Below are 15,245 nucleotides of genomic sequence, written 5' to 3'. Positions count from 1 at the left end.
GTAGGAACATTGTGCTCACATGTATTTACTTACCTGGCAAGTAAATCTGCCTCATAGATGAGATGAGTGGAGCAATGTGTATTAGGCTACTTTCAGTATACGTAATAAACTCTCAAGTCATCTGCAGCGCTGCAGGTCAGTAACCAGGTGCAGGTATTTTAGGAGAATATTTCTAACCATCATGACCTGCCTCATTTTTGCTTTCAGTATTTATACTTGTAAGTACTGTAAACTAGGAAAACTGTTCTAATTTAATATTTTAAAGAAATTGTCTTTACTTTCTGTATATTTCTTTAGGGATTGATATGTAGGAGTACATAAAGTTAATCTCAGGATTCTTCCCAGTAATTTTGAAGCAAGAGATTAAAAATGAGCATGAAACGAATGCAGAGGACCGACTGCAAAACTGCACAGGGTAGTAGGGCTGGCACAGTCTGGCTGTGGTTTGTCAAATGGGATTCCTGCCAAATGGAGACCTGCCATGGGATCAGCAGCATTTGACTCCTGGACCTGGCCTTCCGAGTTGGGGTCCAGGAGCAAAAGGAATTGAAGGGGTGTCCACTGCTGAGACAGGGCATAAGTTGTTGCAGTGTCCAATACCCTTCAGAACAAGGGATGTCCTGAAGAGCTTCAGAATTTAATCAGACTTGAAAGCAAAGTGGTCCGAGTGCTGGTTTTGCAGTATATGCTATCCAGATAATGCAATTAAAAAGCAGCACACAATGTTTTGGTGTGTGGTATAGATACGGATGACACATGCATACACTTGATGTCCGTGCCCTTGGGTGGAATGGCATTTTAAAGCTGGAGGTTTCACGGGCTCTTCACAAGGTCACTTTCATGGAGTGGCTGTGTTACATGGATGACTGCATCATAGGGTCTGCGATGGAATTAATATTTTTAAAAAGTACCTGAGAATTTGGTCCACTAGTCAAGATGAAAAAGTACTTGCACCATCAGGTCTCATAGCTGTGTTGTCTCCACCAGAAAGAAGTCCACTGAGTGGTTGCATCTCTAGTGGTCCATTTTTGACTCCTGCTCTTAAGCAGCGGGGGGGGGGTGGTGGTGTAGAGAGACAGGAAGTACTTTATAAAGACAAATCTTATTTCTCCAGTTTCTGAAGTCTTGGAAGGAGAGAACAGATATGGCAAAAAAGAGAGTGGGAGAGACTGTTGGTCATGGGGAAGATACAAAAATTGTTTCTTTATATTGCTGTAGCCACATAGATATCCAAGTGGAGGACACTGGAGAACACTTTTGTTGCTCTCTTTCCCCCCTGCTGTTCTAACACGATGCTGGAAGAGGCATGAGCTGTGTTGTATGTCGCTGGTGGGTAATGGCAGGATAGCCTGAAAGACTCTGAGAGCCTGTAAAGCCTTGCTGAGAAGTGCTGGGATTTCTTATTTTGTCAGAACTAGTTCATTCATCTGTACAGGAAAACAAATAACTCCAAGGTGCTGATTTTACAGCCTCATTTTGCACATGAAACTCTTTCTTTGCAACTCATACTTGCTGCTTTGGCTGCATCTAGATTTCCAGCCATTTGAAATTAAATGAAAAAGAATAAATAGTGTAATTACCAGCACTTTGTCTTGAAGCGTGGATTAATTTGCAGTCCTGTTTATTTTGTCTTTTGTGTGGAGCTTGGTTCAGATACCACAAGCAGCGACATTAGTACCACACTGGGGTTAATTGCCTCTGTGGAAACGGCTGGTTTTGGTGATTTGGAGAGAAGGTTATGAAGTAGAGTCCATCAGTGGTCTGCGATGCTGAGTTTATCTGGTACTCGGTGAGCAAGCCTCACTGCAAGTTGCGGAGCTGTGCTAATTTGCCTGTAAACCACTAAAGCACAGTGATTGAGGATTTGGGCTGGTAATGAACATAGGCTTGTGATAACTTGCCAACATGGTGCAATGTTTTCTCTACTGTTATAAATAGTAAAGGGGTTAGTGCTTTCTTCTGTTCAGCCCAGTTGAGCTGCCACTTGATCCTGTTGTGGTTTAACCTGGCAGGCAGCTAAACACCACACAGCCGTTCGCTCACTCTCCCCTTCCCCAGTGGGATGGGGGAGAAATCAGGAAAAAAAAAAGGTAGAATTCATGGGTTGAGATAAAGACAGTTTAATAGGAGAGAGAAAAAGAAGGGAAAATAATAATAATATACAAAATAAGTGGTGCACAATGCAATTGCTCACCACCCGCTGATGGACACCCAGCCAGTTCCCGAGCAGCGATCGCTGCCCCCCAGCCAACTCCCCTAGTTTATATACCAAGCATGACGTCATATGGTATGGAATAGCCCTTTGGTCAGTTTGGGTCAGCTGTCCTGGCTGTGCCCCCTCCCAGTTTCTTGTGCACCTGGCAGAGCATGGGAAGTTGAAAAAGTCCTTGACTAGTGTAAGCACTACTTAGCAACAACTAAAACATCAGCGTGTTATCAGCATTATTCTCAAACTAAATCCAAACGACAGGACTATGTCAGCTACTAGGAGGAAAATTAACCCTATCCACCCCTCATTCTATACCATCTACGTCATGCACAGGTCTCTACCCTTTCCAATAAATTGGAATATTCCAATTTATATTCCAATAAATATATTCCAATTAACCACCACCACTTTTCCTGTCTTTTGATATATACACACAGATACCATTCCCTTAATCTATAAGCCAGCCTTCTAAAATGTCCATTGAGTTCATTTAGTCCATGACTTTGGGCTCCCTCTGTCATAACAGTGTTTCGGAGCAGGAGAAATGGTGTGTGGTGTTGGATTGTTGCGTGCTGAAGCCAGTCCTGGTTCCATCACCGCTGCACTTTGCTTGCTTTTATTAAAGTTCATTCTTCATTAGTCTGGGTGATTCTTACTGTAATACTGCTGATATGGCATACAGCAACCATAAAAGCGATGCCTTACAGTATTGTCTAGCAATTAACATCATACAGTTCATTGGCTATTTTCACCCAAAATCGTAATCCCTTTGAGGTACACGTTGGACTTCCCTATCCTTTCTTGTTACCCACCAAGTGCACCTAGGTCCTTGACCAAAAGCAATTCCATGGATGGGTTTGCCTTTGCCTGAGGCAGGAGTAACCCAGACTGTCTTCCCCAGCATATTTCTTACATGCGCTACAGGGACTTTACTCCTTCTACAGTACGTAAGAGTTTTGATAGGGCAGGGCCAGCTTGATTGGCAGATCCCCTGGTGTTGACTAACCAGGTGGCTTTTGCTAAATGTGTTTCCCAATGCTTGAATATCCCAGCACACATTGCTCTTAGTGTAGTCTTTAACAGTCCATTGTATCGTTCCGTTTTCCCAGAGACTGTTGCATGATAGGGTCAGTACAATGCTCTTTGGCCCAGGTGTCTATGAGGTTGTTTCGGAAATGAGTCCCATTGTCTGACTTGATTCTTTCTGGGGTGCCACGTCACCACAGGACTTGCTTTTCAAGGCCCAGGATAGCGTTCTGGGCAGTGGCACGGGGCACGGGATATGTTTCCAGCCATCCAGTGGTTGCTTCCACCATGGTGAGCACATAGCGCTTGCCTTGGCAGGTTTGTGGGAGTGTGATATAATCAATCTGCCAGGCCTCCCCATATTTATATTTTAGCCATCATCTTCCATACCAGAGAGTCTTGAACCGCTTGGCCTGTTTGATTGCAGTGCATGTTTCACATTCATGGATAAGCTGTGCAGTAGTGTCCGTGGTCAAGTCCACACCTTGATGACGAGCCCATTTATATGTTGCATCTCTTCCTTGATGGCCTTAGGTGTCATGGGCCCACCGAGCTATAAATAATTCACCCTTATGTAGCCAGTCCAGATCTGCCTGAGCCACTTCAATCTTAGCGGCCTGACCCACCTGCTGGTTGTTTTGATGTTCTTCAGTGGCCCGACTGCTGGGTACGTGAGCATCTACATGACGTACTTTTACAACCAGGTTCTCTACCCGGGCAGCAATATCTTGCCACAGTGCCGCAGCCCAGATGGGTTTGCCTCTGTGCTGCCAGTTGCTCTGCTTCCATTGCTGTAACCACCCCTGCAGAGCATTTGCCACCATCCATGAGTCAGTAGAGAGATAAAGGACTGGCCACTTGTCTCCTTCAGCAGTTCCTAAAGCCAGTTGGATGGCTTTCACCTCTGCAAACTGACTCGACTCCCCTTCTCCTTCGACACCTCTTCTCCTTCAGCAGTTTCTGTGACTTGTGCTCCATACAGGAGCCTTCCACCTCTGATGTTTTCCTACAAGACGACAGGACCCATCAGTGAACAGGGCATATTGCTTCTCATTTTCTGGCAGTCTGTTATACAGTGGGGCCTCTTCAACACGCATCACCTCCTCCTCTGGCGATATTCTGAAATCTTTGCCTTCTGGCCAGTCCATCATTACTTCCAAGATTCCTGGGCAACTGGGGTTTCTTATTCGAGCCCATTGTGTGACCAGTGTGACCCACTTACTCCAAGTAGCATCAGTTGCATGACTTGTACAGGGGATCCTCCCTTGGAACATCCAGCCCAGCACCAGCAGTCAGGGTGCCAGCAGGAGCTGCGCTTCAGTACCAACCACTTCCAGAGCAGCTCGAACCTCTTCATATGCTGTAAATATCTCTTTCTCAGTTGGAGTATAGCGAGCCTTGGATCCTCTCTATTCTTGACTCCAAAACCCTAGGGGTCAACCTCAAGTCTCCCCTGGTGCTTTCTGCCAGAGGGTCCAGGTAGGGCCGTTCTCCCCGGCTGCGGAGTGGAGCACATTTTGTACATCTTGCCCTGCCCGGACTGGCCCAAGGGCTACTGCATGAACTATCTCCCGTTTAATTTGTTCAAAGGCTTGTCGTTGCTCAGGGCCCCATTTGAAGTCATTCTTCTTCTGGGTCACTTGATAGAGAGGGCTTAGGATCAGACTGTAATTTGGAATATGCGTTCTCCAAAAACCCACAACGCCCAAGAAAGCCTATGTTTCTTTTTTGCTAGTTGGTGGAGACATAGCTGTTATTTTGTTGATCACATCCATTGGGATCTGACGATGTCCATCTTGCCATTTTGTTCCTAAAAACTGGATCTCCTGTGCAGGTCCCTTGACCTTACTTTGTTTTATGGCAAAACCAGCTTTCAGAAGGATTTGGACTATTTTCTCCCCTTTCTCAAAAACCTCTTCTGCTGTGTTGCCCCATACGATGATGTCATCAATGTATTGCAGGTGTTCTGGAGCCTTGCTCTGTTCCAGTGCCATCTGGATCAGTCCATGGCAAATGGTGGGGCTGTGTTTCTGCCCCTGGGGCAGTCAATTCCAGGTGTACTGGACACATTTCCAAGTGAAAGCAAACTGTGGCCTGCACTCTGCTGCCAAAGGGATTGAGAAAAACACGTTAGCGATGTCAATTGTGGCATACCTCTTGACTGCCTTTGACTCCAGTTTGTATTGAAGTTCTAGCTTGTCCAGCACGACAGCACTCCAGGGCGGCGTGACTTTGTTTAGGCCGCTATAGTCTACTGTTAGTCTCCGCTTGCCATTAGACTTTCGTACTGGCCGTGTGGGACTGCTAAAGGGTGAGCGAGTCTTGCTGAGCACTCCTTGGCTTGTCCAGTCCATGAATCAGCTTACGGATGGGAATCAGGGAGTCTCGGTTGGTGCGATACTGCCACTGGTGCACTGTTGTGGTAGCAATCGGCACCTGTTGTTCTTTGACCCTCAGCAACCTCACAATAGAAGGGTTCTCTGAGAGACCAGGCAAGGTGGACAGCTGTTTAATTTCCTCTGTCTCCAAGGCAGCTATACCAAAAGCTCACTGGTACACTTTTGGGTCCTTGAAATACCCTCTCCTGAGGTAGTCTATGCCAAGGATGCACAGAGCCTCGGGGCCAGTCACAATGGGGTGCTTCTGCCACTCATTCCCAGTTAGGCTCACTTTGGCCTCCAGTACAGTTAGCTGTTGGGATCCCCCTGTCACTCCAGAAATACAGAGAGGTTCTGCCCCTTTATAGTTTGATGGCATTAGGGTGCACTGTGCATCGGTGTCCACTAGAGCTTTATACTCCTGTGGGTCTGATGTTCCAGGCCATCGAATCCACACAGTCCAGTAAACCTGGTTGTCCTTTTCCTCCACCTGGCTGGAGGCAGGGCTCATCTAATCCTGGTCACAGTATTCGTTACTCACTTTTTCTAAATATGAATCAGAAGTCCTTTTATTAAGACTGGAAGTAAAATCAGCCCTTCTACTCTGTCTGAGGAACCGCTCACTGGAAACTGGAGCTGCAATCTTTGTGGAAGAACCCCCTTTTGTGATTCTTTTTCCTTGTAACTCACGTACCCATGCCTCTAGGGTTGAGGTAGATTTTCCATCCCAGTTCCTCATGTCCTGTCTGTGGTCATGCAGGTAAAACCACAGGGTAGCCTGTGGTGTGTATCCACTTTATCCTCTCTCTTGAGCAGAGGGATGCTTACTCCTAATGGCTGAGATACTGGACTGTACAGGTGGGAAGTAGGACATATCCTCCTTGAGTTGCTGGAACTCCTGGGACAGTTTTTCAGACAGTCTTTCCACAGCTGAGACACAGGCCTGTAGGGAGGAAGAGAGACTTTCTTCATATTGCTGGAGTTGGCCAGCCAATTCATCCACCATTGGTTCCTCTCCATCTTTCCAGACCATTACTGCCAGTGAGTTTGCATGCGATGATGTTGTGCTCCGTACAAACTTCCACCACATGGGTCGTGTGCACCTGACTTCATCTGGATCTTTGGATACCTGCTTGTTGTTCAGGTCATCATAAATCACCTCCAGCATGGCTAATTCTTTCAGATACTGGATACCTCTCTCCATGGTGGTCCACTTGCCTGGGTGGAAGGGATACCTTTCCTTCACGCCTGACAGGAGTTGCCTCCAGAGGCTGAGGGCTTGTGCCCCTTTTCCAATCGCTTTGTCAATGCCCCCTTCCCTAGAAAGGGATCCCAGCTGCTTGGCTTCCCTGCCCTCTAGTTCCAGGCTACTGGCCCCATTATGCCAGCATTGGAGCCGCCAGGTGATGATGAGCTCACCTGGACGACGACTGAAATCTTTTCGCCTACCTCGTGGTTACTCAGGCATAGGGATGGAGTGGTTACCATCTCATTTATGGGTTCTGCCTCTTCCTCCTCTGGTTCTTGTGATGACCCTGGTTCATCTTCATCACTTACCAAACGAGCTGATCTTCTTGTGTATTTGTTCTTGTGTATAGGGGCGACTAATACCGGCACAGGTTGGCTCTCTTGTTCAGCCACAGTGCCTGTCGCTGGAGTTTGAGTAGCTGCAGTGTTTGTCACTAGGGTTAGAGTCACTGCAGCGCCTGTTGCCAAGGTTGCATTGCGTATCGCGGTGGTTGGAGTAGCTGCAATGCCTGTTGTGGAGGATTGAGTAGTTGCAGTGCCCGTCGCGGGGGTTGATCTCTGGATGATATTCTTAAATAGTTGTTTAACCCTAAACAAGACCTGAACCACATTCAGGAGACATAGCAGTAGGAGGATGCTGGTTTGAATATGCCAAGGATATTCAAAATTCTTAAGAGCTGCTGTAACTAGCCTGAAGGAGAAAGGGATGGTGAAGGAGTTGGGGAAAGTGTCCCCCTCTGTCTCCCCAATAGATCGGTTCTCCGAGGAGAAGAGGTAAAAAGTGTAATTATTAATAGTTTCTGAGAAATGGCTCCCGAAGTACGGGAATGACAGCAGTGCTGAGTACAATCTCATGACTGATAATTTTATCATACCATAAACCAATGTTACACACTAAAGCAAAGCGATAACGTTAATCCATCTCCCAGAAGCGATAAACAGCACCACAGGGAATGCATACAGCAAGTAAGGTGTTACATAGCACAACTCGGAACAAGCACAACAACTCTGAGAGCAAATGAATCAACATTGCGACCAGTGACTATTAAACTAATACAATGAACGCTTATCACAAATTTGTTTTAACACACTCTGGTGAGATCAGTTGTTATCTCAAACCCTTTGAGCTTCACGTTGGGCACCAAAAAGGACTGTTGTGGTTTAACCCAGCAGGCAGCTGAACACCACACAGCCGTTTGCTCACTTTCCCCCTCCCCAGTGGGATCGGGGAGAGAATTGGGAAAAAAAAAAAGTAAAATTTGTGGGTTGAGATAAAGACAGTTTAGTATGAGAGAAAAGGAAGGGAAAATACTAATATACAAAATAAGTGATGTGCAATGCAATTGCTCACCACCCGCCAACCAATACCCAGCCAGTTCCCAAGCAGCAATCACTGCCCCCCAGCCAACTCCCCCCAGTTCATATACTGAGCATGACGTCATATGGTATGGAATAGCCCTTTGGTCAGTTTGGATCAACTGTCTTGCCTGTGCACTACCTAGCGACAATTAAAACATCAGTGTATTATCAGCGTTATTCTCAAACTAAATCCAAACCACAGCACTATGCCAGCTACTAGGAAGAAAATTAACTCTATACTATCTGAAATCAGGACAATCTCTGGCGTGTTTTCTGTCCCCAGGCTCAGAATATGGACACATGACATTTCACATTTCTAACCCAGCTGAGTATGGGGGCTGCTCCTGTTCCTCAAGCATTATGTTTCTGTGGTCTCTGCCCTTTACCTTACCATAAGCACCCGTGAAATTATCCATTCCATATATTGCCTTGTGTGTGAACACTTCTTGGCAGTTCAGAAGTATGAATATCCTGCAAATGGATTTTTTCCTGCAAACATGCAGCTCCCAAAATCATGGGAAATGAGTGGATGAAGAGTCTGAAAACTAAAGGCCCAGAGAGGTGGGCCCAGAGGAATATGAAAGCCCAAGGTGCATAAGCAAGGCTTCAACTTTATGCACATGGGGCTCAGTTTTGCCCACCTTGTGTAGTGGAATTTGCAACAAGTACAAAGTACGGAGTACATGCAAGTCTCTGCTAGAGGTTTCAGAGCAGGGATGGCAGATACTGGTAGGAGTCTAGGTTAATCCAGGATAAAGTATGCTTTTGGACATGATTTTTGTGATTTGTTTTGTTTTGGGTTGTTGTTTTGGTTTTGGTTGTTTTTTTTTTTTTTTTTTGAAGATAGAGACATCTGTCTGATATATGGGATGTAGAAGAATCTTCAGAGTTTGTCTGGAAGAAATCAGTTGCTTGTTACTTATGTGTGTTGTTTGGCTGGGTTGAATTTGCTCCCTGCTCCTTTGCTCCTTTTCTTTGCATTCTTTCTAAAGCCAGGTGTGAATTCGTTGTTGTCCTTTAAATCACACTTTCAGCTTCAACTTTACAGTTTGAATGGACGATAGGCTCATCTTGGGCAAAACAAACATTTTTTTTGCTTGATTAGCAAAGTGCTACTTAATTTAGCTTTCATATGTGTGTGTGGATATATTCTAATGGGCAATTTGCAAAATGCAAACTTCAAATACCAGATTCGCTTCGTGGTGGAGAGATCTCTAAGACACATTAGGAACTTGCATGCTAACCTAAGAGTAAACTGAAATGTTCCCTCTCAGACTAATAATGATAAAGGTATTTTAATAAATGCTACTAGTTGTTAGAACACCAGAACTCATCTTCTGATCTCGGAGCAGGATCCTGTTAGGCTAGGCTGTATACAAACTCGGAACAAGCACAATCCTGCTCTACGCTCTTCTGCAAAGTTGAGGAGTAAGACAAGAGATAATGAATGGATACTGATGGACTGTGGGGAACAACTAAAGGGTGAGACAAGAGAGGCAGATAAACGCCAGCAGCTTAGTCCTATTTTTGTAAGTAGGTAAACTTAATTAATTTTTAAATTGCAAACTTCATTCAGTTTTCTGTAGTCCTTAGGTGAAAACCTGGCTAGTGCAGTTGGTGTGGAAACTGCACGACTAGATTTGGGAATTTTTTCATCCTTAATAAAAAAAAAAAAAGCTTATACATAGTATGGATTACTGGAGGCAGAGCTGGGGTGGTGAGATTGTAAGATGATGTTTTTTCTCCACTTGCCCGTAATAATGAATGGGAGTAATTCGCTGAGGATTTTTGATGTTATTTTTTTTGTTGTTGTTTGTTGGACACAGACCAAGCATAACCACTTTGCCCTTAAAAGGAATTGTATTAGAAAACTGTAAGTATGTGAGAATAGAGAGGTACAGTGGAGCCACTAACAGTTTTGATCCTTATTTGCTAGACTGTTTTCAGTCTAGAATAGTTCAGTTGAGTGTGATCAGTCGGCTGCCTTCAGGTATGCAGCATATGCTGGTGGCTAGAGATGTGCTGCTCAGTCTTTATCACAGAATCACACAATGGTCGAGGTTGGAAGGGATCTCTGGAGGCCATCTGGTCCAACCCCCCTGCTCAAGCAGGGACACCCAGAGCAGGCTGCCCAGGACCATGTCCAGATGGCTTTTGAGTATCTCCAAGAATGGAGACTCCACAACCTCCCTGGGCAACCTGTGCCTGTGCTTGGTTGCCCTCACAGTGAAAAAGTGTTTCCTGATGTTCAGAGGGCACCTCCTGTGTTTCAGCGTGTGCCCATTGCCTCTGGTCCTGCCACTGGGCACCACTAAGAAGAGCCTGGTGCTGTCCTCCTTGTCCCCTCCTTTCAGGTATTTCTACACATTGATGAGATCCCCTCTGAGCCTCCTCTTCTCGAGGCTGAACAGTCCCAGTTCTCTCAACCTTTCCTCATAGGACAGATGCTACAGTGCCTTCATCATCTTTGTGTCCCTTCGCTGGACTCTCCAGTATGTCCATGTCTCCCCTGTACTGGGGATCCCAGAACTGGACCCAGCACTCCAGGTGTGGCCTCACCAGTGCTGAGCAGAGGGGCAGGATCACCTCCCTCCACCTGCTGGCAATACTTTGTCTACTGCAGTCCAGCCCCCATTCCCCTTCTTTGCCACAAGTGCAAATTGGCTGGCTCATGTTGAACCTGGTGTCCACCAAGACCCCCGTGCTTTTTCTGCAAAGCTGCTTTCCAGCTGGGCAGGCCCCAGCATGTACTGGTGCCTGGGGTTGTTCCTCCCCAGGTGCAGGACTTCACATTTTCCCTTGGTGAACTTCATGAGGTTCCTGTTGGATCATTTCTCCAGGCTGTCAAGGTCTCTCTGTGTGGCAGTGTGACCGTCTGGTTTATCAACCACACCTCCCTGTGTTGTGTCATCCACAAACTTGCTGAGGATGCACTGCCCCATCATCCAGATCAGTAATGAAGATCTTGAACAGGACTGGATCCAACATTGAACCCTGGGGTACACCACCATTTACTGGCCTCCCACTAGACTTTGTGCCCCTGATCAACACCCTCTGGGCCTGTCTGTTCAGCCAGTTTCCAACACACCTCACTGCCTGATTATTCAGCCCATACATCAACAGCTTGTCTATGAAAATGTTATGGGAGATGGCATCAAAAACCTTCCTGAAGTCTAGACAGAGAATATCCGCTGCTCTCCCCTCATCTACCAGGGCAGTCATTTCTTCCTAGAAGATCATCAGGCTGGCGAAGCATGACTTCCCCTTGGTGAAGCCATGCTGACTACTCACAATGATTTCCTTGTCCTTCATATGCCTGGAAATGGTTTCCAAGATCAGTTGCTCCATCGTGTTCCTGGGAATCAAGGTGGGGCTGACCAATCTGTAGTTCCCTGGGTCCTCCATCTTGAAGATAGAAGTGACCTTTTTTTGCATCTGAAAACAAAGTATTGAGAAAGTGCTTTTCATGGTCTGGTAATTAACATTTGTAATGTGTCCTACGACAAGTGCGGATGCAGCATGGACCATCTGTGCTCTTTCAACCTTGCTTCTGACCCAAGGTTACGGAGAACCCTAACAGTCCTGTAGATCAGCTTTGAACCCTCGAGTCCTGCTCTGTCTTTTGCTAGCTGCTAGATTAGAAATTCCAGTGATATGAGAGGACCAGAGAGATCTTAGCAGACTGCAGGATAAATCTGTGCCTCAAACTGTGCCACTTGGCCATCTCAAAGATGGGAACTTTGCTGCTTGGGCAGTAAGGGAGCATGGGTGGTGTCTGCTCTGTAAATACTGCTGTGGATTGAGCAGTGATGCTTCCCGCCTCCCCCCCCTCAGAATGAGGGTGCCCATTGGCTTCGTAATACTTTCAAGTGATTTATTGAATTGCTTATTTCTAAAAATAGTGAGCAGCTTGACCATTCCTGCTGCTTGAGGCCAGCCCAAAGAGTACAGAAGGAGGATAGGCTAAGAGAGAAACTCTTATTAGTGTTTATTTGCGAAAATTGAAGAGGAAATATAAAGTGAATAAAAAGAGCGTTCATTCACTCCTATGGAGATGAGCTTCAATCTCAGGAACTTGTGTTGATGTTTTTCTGTAGCATGTTGCAGCACGTAGGAATTTAATGTTATCACTGTTGCTGAACAATCTGTGATGGGATCACTTTCACCGCTCTGGCACCTTGCCAAACTTTCCAATCCCAAATGATGATTGCAGTGACATTTGTCTCATTGTATTAAAAAGTACATGTGTGGGTGGTATTTGTTGTTTGACAACAAAACTAATGAAGACAGGAAGTCGAACAACTTCTGTTGCTTGAACTTTGGTTAAAAATACAGATCCTTTTATTGGTGTTTTTGCAAAACATGAAGAATCAAATTTCCATAAAATCTTGACCCAGCTGAAGTTGATGGAAAAGTCCTGCTAGTTTAAGCAGATTTGGGATTTCAGCCCAATTACGTAACCACAGTGGTGAATCCATTAGTTTCCTAAAACCTTTCCACAGCGGTCCTAATAATTTTTAAGTATTGCTTCAGACTATAGAAGACTGTTATCATCACTGGACACAGAATCAGAGGGAAGGCAAAATGCCTCATGATTAGATACTGAAGTGTGAAATTATATAGCTCCTCATTTTACCATCTTTAATGTATTTTTTTAACCTAGAGGATAAAAGGTTAGTTGAACTTTAGATAGGTAGCGCAATTATGACGAGCAGTCATAAGACTGGATGGTTACTTAAATTTTTTTTCTGCTTCAGCAGATAAAGTGGCTAATGTCTGCATCATACTCACATAGAGAACAAATTGTACAATCACCTTCTATAAACTGGACTTTGTAAAGTTGGCGAACTAAACCTTTGAGCCAGCCTGATCTTTTATGTACACATGCATATCCCTTCGAAATGGCAGAAAGAACTCTCTTTGGATCAAAAATGCTTTTGACCTCGTATTTCTCAACACGTCTCTTTTCTTAATGTAATTACGACAAATGTAAGTACTGCCAAAGGAAAAAAAATCTGATTTTTCTACTTTAAAATACTTCTAAAGTGAACAGTGTGATGCAGTTCTTGCTGCTCTTAGGTGTAGGTTAGTGGTGGTTCCTCTGTAGCGTGTGGTTCATAAGGCCATGGAAAGTGGTCCTCATCTGGCTTACAGAGCTATATGGAAAAAGCAGAAAAATGAGTAAGGGTGAACTGGTGGTTGTTAAGGATATGCTTAAGGAAGCTATATTTTGCTTCAATGTGCGTGGCCACCACTGTTCTAGACAATTGTCCTTCCTTTGTTGGGGCAGGAGAGAAGTGGTTGGTCTTGCAGGTTTTCCTCTTTCCATGCTGGTAGGTCTCACTGCTGGAGTAGCAGCCTTTGCAGCACGGCATGCTTTGTGCCTGGGCACTGGGTAAAACTGGATGGTGTTTGTGGAGCCACAGTGGGATGATTTAATGTTTCATCGAAGGCTCCCTCTCCGTCCTTCCGTCCTTTCTCCAGCTCCCAGCCATGCACCAGCTACCTTGGGCTTGCACCAGAATTCGTTGTGTGCTTTTGTGGGCTACTGAAACAGTGGGAAACATGCAGCAAAGAGTCTGTAGACTCTGTAACTTAAGTAAGTTAAGGTGATTCAGGAAAGGGCTTGTCGAGGGTCTTGATAGTGCAGAGGAAAAGATGGTATATCTCAGCTAGGGCATGAATAGGGAGGAAAAGGAAGGTGAGAAGGGAAGCAAGCCATCCTCCTTTAGAGGACAGCAGCCATTTGAGTGGTTGGGTGGTGCTTGACTTTGGGCGTGGTTGTTCTTCAGGTTCTTTGTGAAGGTTCTTCTCCCATGAGACATCCTTGCATTCCTCTAGTGGTTTGATAGAGGGCTGGTTTCTGGAGTAGCTGAGGAAGAGGTGGTCACATTTGGCCTCTGCAGGTTTCTACTAGTGTTATTCCATTGCTTCCAGGGATAATGAGATGAAACTCTGTGATACTACTTCTCTGCATAGTCAGACCCAAAAATAAGCTTTTTTTGGCACCTCTCCCACTCTGAACAGGAAAACTGCTAAATGTTTTTGTCTGGAGCCGAACATAGATTTGGGAGAATATCTTAACTGGGGGCAATGCTCCTTGCTTGTTCATCTCCTCTGAAGGACTATGCTTTCTACTTCCAGGCTTGAGATCAGTTAGAAAAGACAAGGATGTGCGCTTAATTCTGGTCTTGTAATATCTCTTCCAGGCTCTCAGCTTCAGGGATCGGCACTGGCCCTTGAAGCTTTCGTTCACAGTACCTATTTCATTCAAAAGTTACAACAGTTGGATGCATCTGTGAACTACCTTGGTTTAATTTCACTGAAATCCCATCATTTAAACAAACAAACAAAAAAGAGCAAAGTCTCTTTATTCCCAGGATGTTAAGGCAAATGGATTACATTTCTATACCCTTTTAAGTGATCTAGGATCTGCAGCATCTCATCTTGGCTGGCTGCTTCCAAAGTCAGACAATTGCTTCTGCCCTTAGAAATCTCACACCTCTTTGTACCTTATTTGCAAGAGGTCTTGAAAATAAAGCTAATCTGGTTTTCTTTTCACTAGACATACTCCGCTATGTATCTCTATCCAGACAGAGGAGGAGGGCTTTCAAATGCAGATGAATTGATCAAGAGTTTCTTACTGAGGAGCAGTGAGGCAGCATTTCCAAAACCTACTAAGTGTGGGGAGTTCCCCACTGCCTCTTGTATGGTCTGATTTTTGGGAGCTCTGCTTGCTTGATTCTGAATGACATGATAGAAATAGTGATGGTATTTCTCCATTCTGCTTTGCTGCCATCCTTACTGATCCCAAACCACCAGCAAATGAAAAGAGGAACAAGTGGAGCTTCTCATACATCTCCAGCAATGGTCTTGAAATAGTTGAAATTAAAGATACTTTATTTGCACGTGAAATTTGGGAAATACAGGTCAGATTGCTATTTCTGTCCATAAGGCAATCCATACACAAGGCTGTATTAAGCTACTTGAAACTTAAGCTGTTGTGTACAACTTCTTAATGTAGA

The sequence above is a fragment of the Pelecanus crispus genome, chromosome 2, assembly GCF_030463565.1.
Source record: "Pelecanus crispus isolate bPelCri1 chromosome 2, bPelCri1.pri, whole genome shotgun sequence".
Classification (NCBI taxonomy): domain Eukaryota; kingdom Metazoa; phylum Chordata; class Aves; order Pelecaniformes; family Pelecanidae; genus Pelecanus; species Pelecanus crispus.
The sequence above is the reverse complement of the archived record's forward strand: the minus strand, read 5'-3'. Positions refer to the sequence as shown.